A 19,979-nucleotide genomic window follows, 5' to 3' on the forward strand; every position below is an offset into this window, starting at 1 on the left:
TCCACCTATCATGTGTTGCTTATTGGTCCAGCTGTGAGGATTTTTGTTTTCTTTATGTCGAGGTGTGATCCATACTGAAGGCTGTGGTCTTTGATCTTCATCAGTAAGTGCTTCAAGTCTGATTCAAGTTCAGCAAGCAAGGTTGTGTCATCTGCATATCACGGGTTGTTAATGAGTCTTCCTCCAATCCTGATTCCCTGTTCTTCTTCATATAGTCCGGCTTCTTGGATTATTTGCTCAGCATACAGATCGAATAGGTATGGTGAAAGAATACAACCTTGACACACACCTTTCCTGACTTTAAACTATACAGTATTCTTTTGTTCTGTTCGAACTGCTGCCTCTCGATCCATGTGCTGATTCCTTAGAGCACAATTAAGTGTTCCAAAATTTCCATTCTCTCCAATGTTATCCATAATTTGTAATGATCTACACAGTTGAATGCCTTAGCTTAGTCAATAACACAGGTAAACATCTTTCTGGTATCCTCTGCTTTCAGCCAGGATCCATCTGACATCAGCAATGATATCCCTGGTTCCATGTCCTCTTCTAAATCTGGCTTGAAATTCTGTCCATTAATAATTGGAACCTGGAATGTATGAAGTATGAATCTAGGAAAATTGGAAATCATCAAAAATGAAATGGAACACATAAACATCTATATCTAAGGCAATAGTGAGTTGAAATGGACTGGTATTGGTCATTTCGAATAGGACAATCATATGGTGTACTGCTCCAGGAACAACTCGAAGAGGAATGGCGTTGCATTCATCATCAAAAAGAACATTTCAAGCTCTCTCCTGAAGTACAACACCGTCAGTGATAGGATAATATCCCTACTCCTACGAGGAAGACCAGTTAATACAACTATTATTCAAGTTTATGAGCCAACCACCAAGACCAAAGATGAAGAAACTGAAGATTTTTACCAACTTCTGCAGTCTGAAATTGACAGTACATGCAATCAGAATGCACTGATAATTACTGGTGATTGGAATGGGAAAGTTGGAAACAAAGAAGGATCGGTAGTTGGAAAATATGGCCTTGGTGATAGAAATGATGCCAGAGATCGCACGATTGAATTTTGCAAGACCAGTGACTTCTTCATTGCAAATACCTTTTTTCACCAACATAAATAGTGCCCATACACATAGACCTTGCCAGATGAAATACACAGAAATCAAATCGACTACATCTGTGGAAAGAGACGATAAAAAAGCTCAATATCATCGGTCAGAACAAGGCCAGGGGTCGTCTGTGGATCAGACCATCAATTACTCATATGCTAGTTCAAGTTGAAATGGAAGAAAATTAGAACAAGCCCATGAGAGCCAAAGTACAACCTTGGGTATATCCCACCTGAATTTAGAGACCATCTGAAGAATATATTTGACACGTTGAACACTAATAACTAAAGACCAGGTGTATCTGTAGGCATACGTATATATATACGTGTTTGTGTGTGCTACATATATATTTATGTATATAATAAAGCACATAGGGGGCACAGTTACAGAGACTTGCTAGACATATCCAAACATCTTAAAGGATTGGTTCACTGGGTTAAAAGATTTAGGGCTGTAGCCTCATGGAGCAACTCAGTCAATTGATATAACATAGTTAATAAAGATAATGTTCTACATCCTACTTTGGTACACAGCAACTGACGTCTTAAAAGCTTGTGAGTGACCTTATAAGATACTACTATTGGCCTCTACTCATCTGGAACAAAAGAGAATGAAGGAAATCAAAGACTCAAAGGAGAAACCAGTACACAGAACTAATAGCCTACATGAATCATGGCCTCATCTAGCCGGAGACCAGAAGAACTAGATGGTGCCTGGCTATTACTACCAATCATTCTGACCAGAGACACAATAGAAGGTCCCTGTTAGAATGAGAGAAAAATGTAGAACCAAACTCAAATTCCTAAAAAAGGCCAGACTTAGCCGACTGATAGAGACTAGAGGAACCCTCAAGACTATCGCCCTAAAATATCCTTTGAACTTGGAACTAAAGCTATTCCCAGAGGTCACTTTTCATCCAAATGTAAGATTGGCTTGTAAAAATAAACCGTATCACTGCGAGTAATGTGCTTCCTTAAGTAATCAATTATATGAGACTAAATGATCAACATTAACCATAAAGCAAAGATGAGAAAGTAAGGAGGGGCAGGGAAGCTAGGATAATGAAAAGAGAACAAACAGAATGGAAAGAATGAAAACGCTGACACATTGTGAAAAATGTAGTCAAGGTCATAGTACAATTTGTATAAAAATTGTCAAATGGGAACTTAATTTCCTATGTAAACTTTCATCTGAAATAAAATAAAATATTATTTTTATTTCATTTTATTGTGCTTTAAGTGAAAGTTTACAATTCAAGTCAGTTTCTCATACAAAATCTTATACACACATTGTTATGTGACCCTAGTTGCTCTCCCTACAATGTGACAGCACACTCTTTCTCTGTACCCTGTATTTCCCGTGTTCAGTCAACCAGCTCCTGTCTCCCTCTGCCTTCTCATCTTGCTGCCAGACAGGAGTTGCCCACATACTCTCATGAAAAACGCAATAAAATATTTTTTTTTTTAAAAAAGAGCTTTATTGAGGAAAAGAGGGGTTTGTGAATTAGGATACACTGTAGCTCTCAAGCAGAGAACCATAGTGCTCTGAAATACCGGAGGGGGTTGAGCTTTTTATACGGCGCAGTAAAGAAAGGCTTATGTGCTCCCAGGCTCTAGAAGGGTGCATGACAAAAAAATCACAAGGGGGTCATTAAACCACAATCTTTTGTAAGTTAGTAATACTATTTGTTAACATCTTCGAACATCCTGAACAAAGCATTCTTCCAAGAGCATTTGCTTGCATCAAACTTTCTGTAACAGCTGTGTATCTGGACCCTTCCTCTTATCTTAAAATAATAAGCTGTACTTACAGATTTACAAACAGTCATGGAAAAGCAGAAGTAGAGCGAAGGTCACAGTGAGTCAAAATGAAGTTTCTTTTAGGTCTGGGCCAGCCATTCCGGTTATGCCAGGCACCTCAGGTTTTGGGGTCCACACATATTTTAAAGGTCAGAAATTTATTTTCTTATAATGCAGGAGAATAGCGGTCCAAATTCAGGGCATGGTTCTAGGTGGAAATCCTTCGTCTACATCAACTTCTAGTAGCTGGCAATCCTTAGAGTTCCTGGGCTTGTAGATTCATATGCCTCTGTCATGGTCACACAGTATCTGTCTTCCTCTGTGTCTGCATACAAGTGTCTGTGTCTAATCTTCTTTTTATAACTCAGAAATGATTAGATTTAGAACCCACCCTACTCAGGTATAATCTAGTTAACGTAAAAAAGAAAACCCTATTTCCAAACAGGATTACATCTACAGGTATAGAGATGAGGATTCCAACACGTATTTTGGGGAGACAAAATTCAGCCCATAACAGAGATGCACAAAGAGGTACATGATGTGCAAAGACATGGAGTTGAAAGGAAATTATGTGTTTGAAGAACACTGAAAATCCATTTGAGTAGAACTCGATGTCTAGGGATGGAGAGAGAGATAAGGAGGAAAGTTAGGGGGACCCATGGGGAAGGCCCTTGGTGCCAGTGAGAGCAGCGGACAGGATGGGAGCTGGGCCTCCTGGGTCTCACCTCAGCCCTGTTGCTGACTTGCTGGGGACAGCAGTCAGATCTCTCCCCATTCCCAAGCTTCAGTTTTCTCTAACCTAACATCACAATCATGCTTCCAGCTCTGATTTGAACCCCTGGAAAAGGACTCCCTAGGCCTGGCCCTTCCTGTGTTGAGATTTTACTATCCCTTCTTTGTGTTTTTCACAATCCAGGACCTGGGAATTGAAAGCAGGGGCAAGGTGAGTATTTCCCAACAATCAGAAATAAATCAAGAACTCGTAGGCTGGAGAAGGAAGCCCATAGCTCTGTTCAGAGAACTCTCCAGGATCCAGGAAGGGCTGGGGCTCAGTGATGTGAATTCTACACCAGCAAGAGCTGTTTATTCATTCATTCCACAAGTCTTGAAAAGCATTGGTAGGCCCTGGTGGGGGACATATGGGAATGTCATAGTCATCATCCCTCTTGCGTACTGAGGGGTGTTTGGTCTCCAAAAGGCTTTCATACTCATAGTCTGCTCTTATCTCCCAGCCCTGGGAATCCTGCCCCCTCTTAGCAGATAAGAAACCTGAGGCTCAGGAAAGTGAAGTGGCTTGTCTGCACTAAAGCTATGATTCAAGAATGTCAGTCTTATGTCTTCTCTACAAAGCTTTCTTGTGGGGCTGTGTGTGCTTGGTGTTGGGGCTCACAAAGGACTTAAATCTAAGTCTTAATCCTTGGAAAGTTTCCATTCTGGTGGGGGAGGCAGAAAGAAAATTATTAGGCCCTTGAGGACAGGTCTTTGTCTGGTTCATCTCTAATTTCCAGCTGCTAGCACAGCACTTGACATAGGGTACTCAGTGATTGTTTATACAATGTGTATTTTTTGCGGTGTAAAGGAATTAAATTATAGTTCACATAATGGAGGAAGGGTCTGAGAAGAGTGGGAACATTCAGAAGAGAAGGGCAATGTGTGGGAGGGAAGGTGGAGAAGGTTCTTAGAGGTAGAAAGTTAGGGGGACCCAGATGGGAAAGGGGCTTGGTGGCCCTTCCCCATCTGGAAAGACATTCCAGGAGGAAAAATCAGGAAAGAACATTCCAGAGAAGAGGAAAAGTCAGGAAAGGACATTCCAGCACAGAGCCTGAAAGGGCATGTGGGCTCAGGGCCTGGCACTGAGTCAGGGCCTGCTATGCAGCTATCTTGGTGACAGAACCAGAAGACACACAACCTTGGCGGAGGATGAGACATCAAGAAAGGCTTCCTTGAGCAGGGAAGACTTCAGGTGGGCCTTGAAGGATGCTTCCAAGTTGGAGAGTCAGAGAGGAGGAAAGAAAGAGGAAACATTCCAGGTGGGAGGGAACTCCCTGAACAGGCACTGGGATGTGGGGTGGGTGAGGAGAACACCGAGGCAGGAGGGGGCTGTATGGAGGGGATGCTGGAGAGAAGGCTGGAGAGCACCACTGGGTGGGCTGGCTGAGCAACTGCATATTAGCCTAGGTGTAAGGTTTGTTTCACTTGAGGTCAGCAAACAGTCATAGAGACCTCTCTGGGCCTGACTGTGGGCCTGGTTTAGAAGTGCTCTCTGTGGATTCTCTTACAATTCCCTAGAGGCCCCGCCCTAGGAGAGGTGCTCAAGCCAGGCCCCTATTTGCTTGGTGGGTTTGCATATATTTGCTTACTGCAGCTAAATAAACAAAAAGTGCAAAGACAGGGCCTCTGTGTTGGAGGCAAGGACTGAGGTGTCACAAACCTACATAAAAACTTTCACACACATTCACCATCATGCTTGCCCAGGTGTGGTAGGCAGAAAAATAGCCCCCAAAGATATCCACATTCTAACCTCAGAACCTGTAGAAGAGGGGATTTTCAGGTGTGATTAAGGTTAAGGACTTTGAGATGGAGAGAGAAGCTTGGATTATCCAGGTGGGCCTAATCTAATTACGTGAGATCTTAAAATCGATCAGAAAAAGAGATGTGACAATGAGGAAGGGTCCTAGAGATGCTATATTGCTGGCTTTGAACATGGAGGAAGGAGACCATGAACCAAGGGATGCAGGTGGTCTCTAGAAGCTGAAAAAGGCAAGGAAATTAATTCTCCCCTCCAGCCTCTAGAAAGGAATGCAGCTCTGCCAATACCTGGATTTTAGCCCACTGAGACCTATTTTGGACTTTTGACCTCCAGAACTGTGATGATAAATTTGTGGTGTTTTAAGCCATTAATCAAAAATTTGTGGTCATTTCTTACAGCAGCAATAGGAAACTAATACATCGGCATACACCCACAGCCTCACCCAGAAAGACCCAGAATCAGACTGTCATACACACTCAGACACACACACAGGCAGGGAGACTCAGAGCTATCCGAAGGCTCTCAGTGAGAGGCTGGGGAGGAGTGAAGCTTCAGGTGTGTGCTTTGGGGTTGGAGGTGCAGTAGTGAGGCTCGCTCCTTAGTGACTGTGAAGGAAGTATACAGCAAAGGTCCCACCCTTTGACCACACCTCTCAAGCTTGCCTTTACTCCGCTCCTTCTAATTCTGTACATCATGGTTTTAACAACTTTACACCAATATTTTACCTTAGTAGGCACCACTTCGGAGAATGGACTCAGGGCGAACACCCAGGCAACCTCTCCCTCAGCCTTGCTGCTAGAAACTCAGAGATTCTGGCTCCCTAACAACAACAACAAAAACCAAAACTGTTGCCGTTGACTCATATCCAACTCATAGCAACCCTACAGGACAGAGTAGAACTGCACCATAGGGTTTCCAGGCAGTGGCTGTTGGATTCGAACTGCTGACTTTTGGTTAGCAGCCAAGCTCTTTTTTTTTTTTTTTTATAAATTTATTTATTTATTTATTGTGCTTTAAGCTAAAGTTTACAATTCAAGTCAGTTTCTCATATAAAAACTTATACACACATTGTTATATGACCCTAGTTGCTCTCCCTATAATGTGACAGTGCACTCTTCCTCCTCACCCTGTATTTCCTGTGTCCATTCAGCCAGCTCCTGTCCCCCTCTGCCTTCTCATCTCGCCTCTGGACAGGAGCTACCCACGTAGTCTCATGTGTCTATTCCTGACCACTATCATTTTATGTCTTATGGTCCAGTCTAACCTTTGTCTGAAGAGTTGGCTTTGGGAATGGTTTTAGTTTTGGGCTAACAGAGAGTCTGGGGGCCATGTCCTCTGGAGTCTCTGCAGTCTCAGTCAGACCATTAAGTCTGATCTTTTTACTAGAATTTGAGTTCTGCACTCCACTTTTCTCCTGCTCTATCAGGGATTCTCTGTTGTGTTCTCTGTCAGGGCAGTCATTGGTGGTAGCTGGGCACTATCTAGTTCTTCCAGTTTTAGGCTGATGGAGTCTCTGGTTTATGTGGTCCTTTCTCTCTCTTGGGCTCATATTTTCCTTGTGTGTTTGGCGTTCTGCATTCTCCTTTAGCAGCCAAGCTGTTAACCACTGTGCCACTGGATGTCCCTAATACCTCTTTCTTATTCCCACCCCACTTCTACATCCTCTTCCTTCCATTTCCATGACCCACTCTAATCTAGGCTGTCACCACCTGTCACCTAGGCCACTGTGATAACTGACTAGCTTCCCTCACCCACTTCAACCCTGACCAGAAAAACGAGTCACCATCGAGTCAATTCTGACTCGTGACAACCCCATGTGTGCAGAATAGAACTGCTCTCCATAGAACTTCAAGGCTGTGACGTTTTGGAAGCAGGTTGCCAGGCCTGTCTTCCAAGGCACCTCTGAGTGGGTTCAGACCACCAACCTTTCAGTTAGTACTCAAGCATTTAACCATTTGCACTGCCCAAGGAGTCCTCAACCCCCACACGGTAACCTAAAACCTTTCTCTGGCTTCCCATTGCTTTTAGACTCTAAGTTTCCTAGGACTGCTGCCTCAAAACCTTGTTGTTGTTGTTAGGTGCCATTGAGACAGTTCCGATTCATAGCAACCCTATTTACAACAGAAGGAAATACTGCATGGTCCTGCGCTTCCTCCCAATCGTTGTTATGCTTGAGCCCCTCGCAGCCACTGTGTCAGTCTCTCTCTTGAAGGTCTTCCTCTTTTTCGAAGACCCTCTACTTTACCAAGCATGATGTCCTTTTCCAGGGACTGATCCCACCTGATAACATGTCCAAAGTATGTGAGACCTAGTCTTGCCCTTCTTGCTTCTAAGGAGCATTCTGGTTGCACTTCTTCCAAGACAGATTTGCTCATTCTTTTGTTAGTCCATGGGTATGTTCAATGTTCTTCACCAACAGCATAATTCAAATGTGTCCATTCTTCTTTGGTCTTCCTTATTCGTTGTCCAGCTTTCACATGCAGCTGAGGCAATGGAAAAGACCATGGCTTGGGTCAGGGGGATCTTAGTCCTCAAAGTGACATCTTTGCTTTTTAACACTTTAAAGGGTTCTTCTGCAGCAGATTTGCCCGATGTAACGTGTTGTTTGATTTCTTGACTACTGCTGTCATGGGTGTTGATTGTGAATCCAAGTAAAATGAAATCCTTGACGACTTCAATCTTTTCTCCATTTATCATAATGTTGCTTATTGGTCCAGTTGTAGGCAAGGACTGAGGTGTCACAAACCTACACACAAACACACACATTCACCTTCACTCTCGCCCAGCAGGCACACATGTGGTAGGCAGAGCAATGGCATCCAAAGATATCCATATCCTAACCCCAGTACCTAGGGTAGCTTTAAACAACTGAAATTTATTGTCTCACAGTTCTGGAGGCTGAGTTTGAGACCAGGCGTCAAGTGTGTAGATTCTTTATCAGGCTTTGAGAGAGAATCTGTTCCATGCTTTTTCCCTAGCTTTGGTAGTTCCAGGAGCTTCTTGGCTTGTAGTCACAGCATCACATGGTGTCTTCCTCTCTTCTTGTCTCTATGTATCTTTTATAAGGACACCAGTCATGTAGGATTAGGACCTACCGTGCTCCAGTATGACCTTCTGTTAACCTAACTGATAGTATCTGCAAAAACCCTGCTTCCAAACAGGGTCACATTCACAGGTACAGGGGTTAGAACTTTAAGATAGCTTTTTGGGGGGCCTAATTCAATCCACAACAGTCAACTGAAATCCTTGCCAGACAAGATCTGGCCCTGTCTTCCTGTCCGCCTCATCTACAACCAACCCCTCCCTTGCTTTTTGCATCCCAACCACACCCCAACAGCCTTGCAGTTCTCCAGACCCACTAAAACTCTTCCTTCCTCAGGGCCTTTGCATGATGGCTTCATGTGCCTGGAATACTGTCTCCTTCACTGGACCAGCTTCTTCTCGTCCTTTAGGCCTCTGAGAGGTCCCTGTGAGGCCCCAGACTAGGTTAGTTCTCCTTGCACACTTCCCAGGCATCTTCTCTCTCACTCTTTTTTTTCTTTTCTTTTCTTTATAATTTATTTTATTTACTTGTTGTTATAGAGAATATACACAGCAGAACATGTACCAATTCAATATATATAATTTCAACATGTACAGTTTCTACATGTATAATTCAGTGACATTGATTATATTCTTCAAGTTGTGCAACCATTCTTACTACCCTTGTTTTCTGAGTTCTTCCTCCTCCATTAGCATAAACTCACTGCCCTCTAAGTTTCCTAGCTAATCTTTCAAGTTGCTGCTGTCAGTTTGGTCCGATATAGATAGATCTTAAAAGAACACAGTTCTGAAGGCAGACATTCTTTACTAGTTAAGTGAAACTATTGTTTGGTTTTAAGACTTCAGGGGATATTTTTGGTTTAAGGTTTAAAGATGATCTTAGAGCAATAGTTTTGGGGGCCAGGCATCTACTTTTTTCCTCACAACATATCACCTGATTTTAATTCTGTATTTAAATGTATGTTTGTTTAAATTGTGTCTCTGTTACTAGTCTCTGCACATCATGAGTGTTCACCAGTGTATCCTCAGCACGAAGCACAGCGCCTGGGATGCAAATATTTAGGAAATATTGTTGAATGAATGAATCAATGAACAAATGAGACATACAAATGTATATACGCAGACACATACGGTGTCTGCCATGTGCAGAAAAGGCAGAGGACTTGGGTTTGAGGTCCTGTTCATTGATTCTATATAGTGGGTGCTGACCTGGGCCAAGATACCTCACCTCAGTTTCCTTAGTATCTCCAAGTATAAAGCAGGGACAATGCCTACCCCACAGGGTTTTTACCAGGGTCAGATGAAACAAACCATGTGATGAGGGTCCAGTTACTGACACAGACAGATGCACAGTGACCTGGAGCCTTAGCTTAAGTACAAAGGGAGAGAGGAGACCCCAACTGGGAGAGCTGGGCTGACCGGGCTCTAATTCAGCTTCTTGGCCACCATCAGTTCCCTAGGTGACCTTGGCTACTGTACTAGTTTCCTAGTGCTGCTGTAACATCTAACACAAGCTTAGTGGCTTAAAACAACACAGATTTACTCTCTTCAAGTTCTGGATTTCAGACGTCTAAAACCAAGGTGTCAACAGACTACCTTCATGCTGGAGGCCTCAGGGGAGAATCTGTTTTAGCGTCTTTTTCTGCTTCCAGAAAAGAGGCCGCCTGTATTCCTTGGCTTGTGGCTCTTTTCTCCTTTCTCCTCTTCCTTGTACCCTCACAAGCTTGTGCCCTCCAACTACTCTCTCTAATCTCCTGCTTCCCTTTTTTATGGGCCCTTGTGATTACTTTGGGCCCATCTAGATAATCCAGGATAATCTCCTCATCTCAAACTCTTTCATTAAAACACATCTGCAAAGCCTCATTTGTCATATAAGGTAACATTTACAGGTTCTAGGAATTAGGACATGGACGTCTTTGAGGGGCTATTATTCAGCCTATCACAGGTACCATCCCTCCCCGTCTCTGGACCTCAGTTTCTTCTTCAGGAAAATAATAGCATCATTCCTGCCCTCTCCTCCCTGCAACTGCCCCTCCCCGGAGCTCTCCCAGAGGAGGCAGAGGAGGAAACCAACCAGTTGCCATAGAGTGGATTCCGACTCACAGCGACCCTACAGGACAGAGTAGAACTGCCCATAGTGTTTCCAAGGAGCAGCATCTGGTGAATTTAAACTGCTGACCTTTTGGTTAGCAGCCATAGCACTTAACCATTACACTACCAGAATTTCCACGCTGGGTGGAGACCAGGGATTTATTTCCTGCCTGCCTGACCACCCCCAGCTCACAGGGAGTTACAGCCCCAGGGCCTAACTGTCCTCCACCTGGTGCTCTACATTTTCCCTTCCATCTCCTGGGCACTTCCAGGCAGGAAGGCAGGCACCATGTCTCCCACCCCAATTACTTACCTTTCACAAAAACCACTCTTTATTACTAAAAAGTAAACATTTCCAACTCACCCTATCCCTACTGCAGCACCTGCCTTGCACTCTAAGAACCTTGATTTCTCTCTTTCTTCCACAACCTGTATCCAATCCATCACTCACAGCCCCTAAAGGAAGTTATACCTCATTTTACATTTATCCCTATTTTACAGGTAAGGAAGCTCGAGGTTACACTGCTTCCTTCTCACTCCAGCTCCTCTTCTCTGCTCTCATACTTTAAGGCCAGGTCAGGTTCACCAAGACTCGACTAGTCCAAACTGGGAGCTGTTTTTGTTATTAGGAAGGAGTTCTGGTGGTGCAGTGGTTAAAGCAGTTGGCTGTTAACAGAGGTCAGTGATTTGAATCCACCAGCTTCTCCTCCGGCTTCTGTAAAGATTTATAGCATTGGGAACCCTATGGGGCAGTCCTACTCTGTTCTATAGGGTCCTGTGAGTTGGAATCGTCTTGATGGCACTTGGCTTGGTTTTAGGGTAGTTGTTAGGTGCTGTCAAGTTGGTTCTGACTCAAAGGGATCCCATGTACAACAGAACCAAACGTTGCCTGGTCTTGCACCATCCTCACAATCATTGCTATCTTCGAGTCCATTGTTGTAGCCACTGTGTCAATCCATGTCATTGAGAGTCTTCCTCTTTTTTGCCTTCTGCTTTACTAAGCATGATGTCCTTCTCCAGGATCAGTTCCTCCTGATAACATGTCCAAAGTAGGTGAGACAAAGTTTCACCACTCTAGCTTCTAAGGAATGTTCTGGCTGTACTTCTTCAAAGATAGATTTGTTTGTTCTTCTGGCAGTCCATGGTATATTCAATATTCTTTACCAACACCGTAATTCAAATGCATCAACTCTTCTTCAGTCTTCCTTTTTTATTGTCCAGCATGCATATGAGGCGATTGAAAAGATCGTGGCTTGGGTCAGGCACACTTTAGTCCCCAAAGTGACATCTTTGCTTTTTAACACTTTACAGAGGTCTTTTGCAGCACATTTGCCCAATGCAGTATGTCATTTGATTTCCTGACTACTGCTTCCATGGGTGTTGACTGTGGATCCAAGTAAAATGAAATCCTTGACAATTTCAATATTTTCTCTGTTTATCATGATGTTGCTTATTTATCCATTTGTGAGGATTTTTGTTTTCTTTATGTTGAAGGGTAATCCATACTGAAGGCTGTAGTCTGATATTCATCAATAAGTGCTTCAAGTCTGCTTCACTTTCAGCAAGCAAGGTTGAGTCATCTGCATATCACAAGTTGCTAATGAGTCTTCCTCCAATTCCTCCAATCCTGATGCCACATTCTTCTTCATATAGTCCAGCTTCTCAGATTACTTGCTCAACCTGTAGGTTGAATAACTGTGGTGAAAGGATAAAACCCTGAAACACTTTTCCTGACTTTAAACCACACAGCACCCCCTTGTTCTGTTCAAACAGCTACCTCTTATTCTCTGTACAAGTTCTACAAGAGCAAATTAAGTGTACTGGAATTCCCATTCTTCACAATGTTATCCGCAATTTGTTATGATCCACACAGTCGAATGCCTTTGTGTAGTCAATAAACATAGGTAATCGGGGGCAGTCTCAAAGAAATAAATCAGAGAAGATCTCTACGGTTCACCCTAGCCCCTATCACCACCTCACCCTCTACTCAGCATTCATCCATTCATTCAGATAACAAGTATTTAGTGAACCCTCTCTATGTGTCAGGCACCGGTCTGAGTGCTGGAGATAAAGTAGGGAACAAAACCAACACATATCCCTGCCCTTGGCGTGCTTACATTCTAGTTAAGGGAGACGGTCCAATAATATCAGGTGGTGATAAATGTGATGATGAAGAATAAAGTCAGGAAGGAACTGGAGAGTGCAGAGCGGAGGATGGACACAACATTTGAGAGAAGAGGCTCAGGAAAAGCCTCCCGAATTAGGTAACATTTAAGCAGATTCCTAAAGAATTGAGAAAGACCAGGTAGAAGTGAGGGAAGAATATTCCACCACATTTTTCTCCCATGGAGTAGCTGGTGGGTTTGAACTCCTGGCTCAACTTCAATATTTTCTCCTTTTATCATGATGTAGCTTGATGGTCCGGTTGTGAGGATTTTTGTTTTCTTTATGTTAAGGTGTAATCCATAATGAAGGCTGTGGTCTTTGATCTTCATCAGTAAATGCTTCAAGTCCTCTTTGCTTTCAGCAAGGAAGGTTGAGTCATCTGCATATTCCAGATTGTTAATGAATCTTCTTCCAATCCTGATGCCATATTCTCAGTTTTTTAACTGGCTGAATTTAAAGATCAGTGTGGTGAGTGCTCTGTCTTTCCTTGGAGCCTTGTTTTAGCAACTGCTGTGTGTCTGTATCATGGTTAAAAAACAAATTATTCCTCAGAGCCTAGAAAAGGCGATATTAACTAACATGATATTACCAGTTATCTATTGCTAAAAAACAAAATATCCCATAACTTTGTGGCTCATTGTTGCAAACAAGAATGGATGCAAAAATAAGTAGATGAAAGTATGAGGAGTATGTTTTCATAGTCTCAAAGTATCTCCCCCATAAGGTATAGATTAATCACAAAAGGAAAACTAATAATTTTTTATGGCTATAAATATTATATTATTTATTATTGTTCTAAGCCACTTATTATATTGTACTTTAGGTGACAGTTTACAGCTCAATTAACTTCTCATACAAAAATTTATGCATATATTGTCATGTGACGTTAGTTGCCATCTATAACATGACAGCACACTCCCCATTTCCACCCCTGGTTTCTTGTGTCCGTTCAACCAATTCCCGTCCCTTCCTGCCTTCTCATCCTGCCTTTGGACAGGAGCCTCACATTTGGTCTTGTGCATCTGCTTGAACTAAGAAGCACACTATTCATGACATTGTTTTATGTTTTATAGTCCTGTCAAATCTTTGTCTGAAGAGTGGGCTTCTGGAATGGTTTTAGTTCTGGGTTAACAGAGCGTCCAGGGCCCATTGCTTCAGGGGTTCCTCCAGTCTTGGTCAGACCATTAAGTCTGGTCTTTTTACATGAATTTGAGTTTTGCTTCAGATTTTTTTCCTGCTCTGTCAGGGACTCTTTGTTGTGCTCCCTGTCAGGGCAGTCATGGGTGGTAGACAGGCACCATCTAGTTTTTCTGGTCTCAGGCTGACAGAGTCTCTGGTTTTTGTGATCCTTTTGTCTCTTGGGTTAATATTTTCAGGAGTATTCCATCCTTTTCTGTGCTCTGAAATACCTTTACTAGTACTGGTGTTAACTCTTCCCTGAAAGTTTGGTAGAATTCTCCAGTGAAGCCGTCAAAGCCAGGCTAAGCCACTCATTTTTAAGATTTTTTTTTCTTTTAGAATTTATTTTTTTCCCTGTTTCTTCAATTAATATATATGTATATATTGAATCTTTTTTTAATTGTACTTTAGATGAAGTTTTATAGAGCAAATTAATATCTCATTAAACAATTAATACACATATTGTTTTGTGACATTGGTTGCCAACCCCATGACATGTCAACACTCTCACCTTCTTGACTTTGGGTTTCTGTTATCAGCTTTCCTGTCACCTCCTGCCTTCTTGTTGTTGTCTCTGGGCTGGTGTGCCCTTTTAGTCTCATTTTGTTTTGTGGGCCTGTCTAATCTTTGGCTGAAGGGTGAACCTCAGGAGTGACTTCAGTACTGAGTTAAAAGGATGTCGGAAGACTAATAATTGTATGGTGGAGAAACCAACCAAGTGATCAAAGTCAACATCATAGCAATAAGATATAGCAACATCAGGTACCCCTAAACACTTCTCTGGTTTTCTTGCCGAAAATGCATAATCTCAATTTAACTACAAGAAAATGTCAAACAAACCCAAATTGAGGAACATTCTACAATATAATTGATCAGTATTCTTCAAAAGTGTCAAGGTCATAAAAAACAAAGACAAACTAACAAACTGTCAAAGATGGGAGGACACTAAGGAGCCCTGGTGGTGCAGTGGTTAAGAGCTTGGCTGCTAACCTAAAGGTCAGCAGTTTGAATCCGGCAGCTGCTCCTTGGAAGCCCTACACAGCAATTCTCCTCTGTCCTATTGGGTCGCTATGAGTCAGAACTGATTCTACAGCACAGAACAACAACAACAAAGGAAACATGACAACTAAATGCAATCTGGAATCTAGGATTGGATCCTGGCTCATAAAAAAGACATTGTTGGGAAAACTGACAAAATTGGAATAAGATTTGTAGATTAGTTAATAGCATTACATCGATGTTAATTTCCCGATTTCTAGGATTGTACTTTGGTTACTTAAGATGTCAACATTTGGGGAAGCTGGATGAAAAGTATTTGGGAACTTTACTACTTTCACAATTTTTTTGTAAGTCTAAAATTATTTCAAAATACAAAGTTAAAAAGCAAATAAAATTAGTATCTTAAAGCAACTATTTTATTCTATTTCAAGATTTTGTGGGTCAGGAATTCAGATAGAACCTCACTGGGCAATTCTTCTGTTCCACGTGGCAATGATCAGGGTCATTTTGTAGTATTCGGCTCGTGGCTGAGCTGATCTTGAGCATTCAAGATGGTTTTGATGTTGAGCACCTCCGGAGGGATAGATGGAAGGCTGGGTTCAGGTAGGGCCCCCTCTTCTCTATGTAGTATCTGGGCCTCTGATTGGAGTCTCTCTAGAGATCTGACTCTCCAGAAATCAGACTTCTTACATGGTGGCTCAGGGGTCCAAGAGCTAGAAGTCCAAGAGACAGGAAGTAGAAGTTGCTAGTCCTTGAAGGCCTAGGGCTGGAAACAGGCAGAGTGTCACTTTTACCATATTCTATTGTCAGAGCAGTCACAGCACTGCCCACATGCAAGGGAACAAGGACACAGACCCCAATTCTCAGTGATCAAAGAATTTGTGTCCTTCTTTAATCTACTACGGAAACCCTGGTGACGCAGTGGTTAAGTGCTACGGCTGCTAACCAACAGGGCAGCAGTTCGAATCCGCCAGGCACTCCTTGGAAACTCTATGTGGCCGTTCTACTCTGTCCTACAGGGTCGCTATGAGTCGGAATCAACTTGACAGCAGTGGGTTTTGTGTTTTCATCTACTACACATAGGGAAGTGCTTTCTTTTTCCCTCATCTAGCACAGGATTCAGAAACTCTGGTGGGGATGGGGGTCTAGGAACTATGGTTTCAAGAGATATCTAGGTCAATCAGCATAACAAAACGTATTAAGAAAACGTTCTGCATCCCACTTTGGTGAGTGGCGTCTGGGGTCTTAGAACGCTAGCAAGCAGCCATCTAAGATGTATCAATTGGTCTCAACCCCCCTGGAGCAAAGGAGAATGAAGAACACCAAAGACACGGGATAAATATGAGCCCAAGAGACAGAAAGGGTCACATAAACCAGCTACCACTGATGACTGCCCTGACAGGGAACACAACAGAGAATCCCTGATGGAGCAGGAGAACAGTTGGATGCAGACCTCAAATTCTCATAAAAAGACCAGACTTAATGGTCTGACTGAGACTAGAGGGACCCCAGAGGTCATGATCCCCAGACCCTCTGTTAGCCCAAGACTGGAACCATTCCCAAAGCCAACTCTTCAGGCAGGGATTGGACTGGACTAAAAGACAGAAAACGATACTGGTGAGGAGTGAGCTTCTTGGCTCAAGTAGACACATGAGACTATGTGGGCAGCTTCTGTTGGGAGGTGAGATGAGAAGGCAGAGGGGAACAGGAGCTGGTTGGATGGACAAAGAATAGAGGGTGGAGAGGGGAAGTGTGCTCTCTCTTTGGAGTAGAGCAGCTAGGAGTATATAGCAAGGTGTATATAAGTTTTTGTATGAGAAACTGACGCGATTTGTAAACTTGCACTTAAAGCCCCCCCCCCAAAAAAAAAAAAGAAACCCTGGTGGTGCAAAGTTTAAGCACTTGGCTGTTATCTGAAATGTTGGCTGTTCAAAACCAACCAGCTACTCCATGAGAGAAAATACCTGGCAACCTGCTCCTGTAGAGATTACAGCCTAGAAAACCCCATGGGGTGGTTCTACTCTGTCCCATGGGGTAACTGAGTTGGACTCAAAGGCACCTGACAATAACAGCACAGAATCTTAACTGTCAATTCTTGACCTGCTCTCATCGTTGCTCCAGGAATGGACTGGTTTACCTATTTGTGTGTGTTGATGCTTAGGTCTTTTCAAAAAAACAAAGGAAATCCTTGTGTTTTTCCTTTCTGTGTCATTTGTGGTTTGTATACCTGCTTGATAATATAACTAGGAAGGATGTCTGATGGAAAACATAACCTTATCTCTGCTTGGGATGGGGATAAGGGAATACTCTCGTTTCCTAAAATATCTTATTTCTTCTATTTACATTATTCAGCAACATTTATTAGCAAAACTTAAAAAGAAAACTTGTACAGTCTAAGGGGTCCCTGGGAGGAGATTCCGAGGGTGTTCTAAAAAGTAGACAGGCTGTGTTGGCTTTCTGGGTAATTTCTCAGCTAAATTCGCAAGAGGACAGGCAGAAAAATAAGAACCCATATCTGGAGGCAGTATTACAAGGAAGGAGTATGGGCTTTGCAGTCATATTGACTTGGGTTGAATCCTGATTCCTGTATTTTCTCACTGTTTAACTTTGGGAATTCACCTAACCCTTGGAGCCTCAGTTTCCTTGTCTAATATTTGGGAATAATAATGCCAAACTTTAAGGGTTGTTGTGAGGATTATGAGATATAACAATGTAAGTGAAACATCCAATATTTTTTTTGGTATTATGTAGTTCTTAATATGATTAGTATACTGTGATCATGTGGAGCCCTGGTGGCACAGTGGTTAAGAGCTTGGCTGCTAACCAAAAGACTGGTAGTTCGAATCCACCAGCTGCTCCTTGAAAGCCCTTAGGGGGCAGTTCTACTCTGCCCTATAGGGTCACTATGAGTCGGGATCGACTTGACGGCAAAGGGTTTGTTCGTTTGTTTAGTGGGATTATGTACATTAATGTTTTGTAGGCTACAAAATAACCTCACATACATTTTTGAACTCCATCGAAGAGAGGGAAGACAGATACAACAAAACAAAACAAAACGAAAAATATAGTGAATGAGTTGCTGGAGAGTAGATTCCAGCTCATGGTGACCCCATGTGTGTCAGAGTGGATCTGTACTTCATAGGGTTTTTAATGGCTGATTTTTCAGAAGTAGATGGCCAGGCCTTTCTTCTGAGGCACCACTGAGTGGACTTCAACCTCCAACATTTTGGTTAGCAGCTGAGTGTGTTAACTGTTTGCACCACCCAGGGACCCTGAGAGAGGGGAAACAGACACATGTCCCTATTCAGGAAGCAAAGATACTAAGACCAAGCAACACATTCAAGGACACAGACTAGTATAATGGAAAAAGGGCAGAGTGCTGTGACTTGAGACTTCTAGAAAGATCCCAGTTCCGAAGGAGAAAACTTCTCTGGAGGCAACTTGTGAGCCCTAAGGAAGGTGGTGGGCAGGGGAGTGGGACAAGGTGAGCACCTCATAACCAGACACTAACTTTGTCACCTTAGATTTACTTGTAGCAGGAGCAGGTACTGAGAACAGATTGAAACCACAGACCCTGCCTTGGGAGAGACGGTCTTCTACTAGTTGAGTAAGTGATGACAGGATTTGGAGGTTTTCCCGATATTACATTGGGAAAACAACAATACACTTGCTATATAAGCAAAAACAGGAGTAGAGCCATTTATTTTCCTAGGTTAGTAGGAATTTTACTGTCTGCAATAAGATTTGAGAAGTAAAGACTTAAGCACCTTTAACGTGAAAAAGTGAACTTTTCTTTCTTAACACCTTTTTTTTTTTTATAATAGCTAATGAAAGGGATTTTGCCATACAGAGCATTTTAATTAATTTCAGACCATACAAGGGATAAAGTGGCAACTTTAAAATTATGTTATCAGACATGACAGTAAGATTCAACAGTATATGTGTGAATAACTTGGGTTCATGAGGTTTTCTCCTTTTGTCAAAAACATAGATGTTAGTGAAACTACACAAAAAAAGCAAAGTGTAGGACAGTATGCTAATTTATGCACAAAAATTGGACACATGGCATTTGTTGTTGTTTTTAGGTGCCATCGAGACAAGTCTGATTCATGGCAACACCACGTGTAACAGAATGAAACACTGCCTGGTCCTGAACCATCTTCACGATTGTTTTTTCAGCCACTGTGTCAATCCATCTAATTGAGGGTCTTCCTCTTCATTGCTGACCCTTCAATCCTGATGTCCCTTTCTTCTTCATATAGTCCAGCTTCTCTGATCATTTGCTCAGCATACAAACTGAGTAAGGATGGTGAAAGAATACAATCCTAGTGCACAACTTTCCAGATTTTAAACCACTCAGTATCCCTTGTTCTGTTTGAACAACTGCCTCCTGGTCTATGGTATAGGTTCCTCATGAGCACAATTAAGTGTTCTAGAATTCCCATTCTTCACCACATTATCAATAATTTGTTATGATCCATACAGTCGAATGCCTTTGGATAGTCAATAAAACACAGGTAAACCTCTTCCTGGTATTCTCTCTGCTTTCAGTCAAGATCCTTCTCACATCAGCAACGATATCCCTCATTCCACATCCTCTTCTGAAACCAGCTTGAATTTCTGGCAGTTCCCTGTTGATGTACTGTGGCAACCATTTTTGAATGATCTTCAGCAAAATTTTACTTGTGTATGATATTAGTGATATTGTTTGACAATTTCTGCATTCTGTTGGATCACGTTTCTTTGAAATAGGCACAAGTGTGGGTCTCTTCCAGTCGGTTGGCCAGGTAGCTGTCTTCCAAATTTCTTGGCATAGATAAATGAGTACTTCCAGCGTTGCATCCATTTGTTGAAGCATCTCACTTGGTAGTCTATCAATTCCTGGAGCCTTGTTTTTCACCAATGCCTTCAGTGCAGCTTGAGCTTCTTCTTTGTTTCCAACTTTTGCCTTCCAATCACCAGTAATTATCAGTGCATCTTGATGGCATGTTTGATCAATTTCAGGCCGTAGAAGTTGGTAAAAACTTCAATTTTTAAAAAATTTAT

This window comes from Loxodonta africana, chromosome 7, assembly GCF_030014295.1.
Source record: "Loxodonta africana isolate mLoxAfr1 chromosome 7, mLoxAfr1.hap2, whole genome shotgun sequence".
NCBI lineage: Eukaryota > Metazoa > Chordata > Mammalia > Proboscidea > Elephantidae > Loxodonta > Loxodonta africana.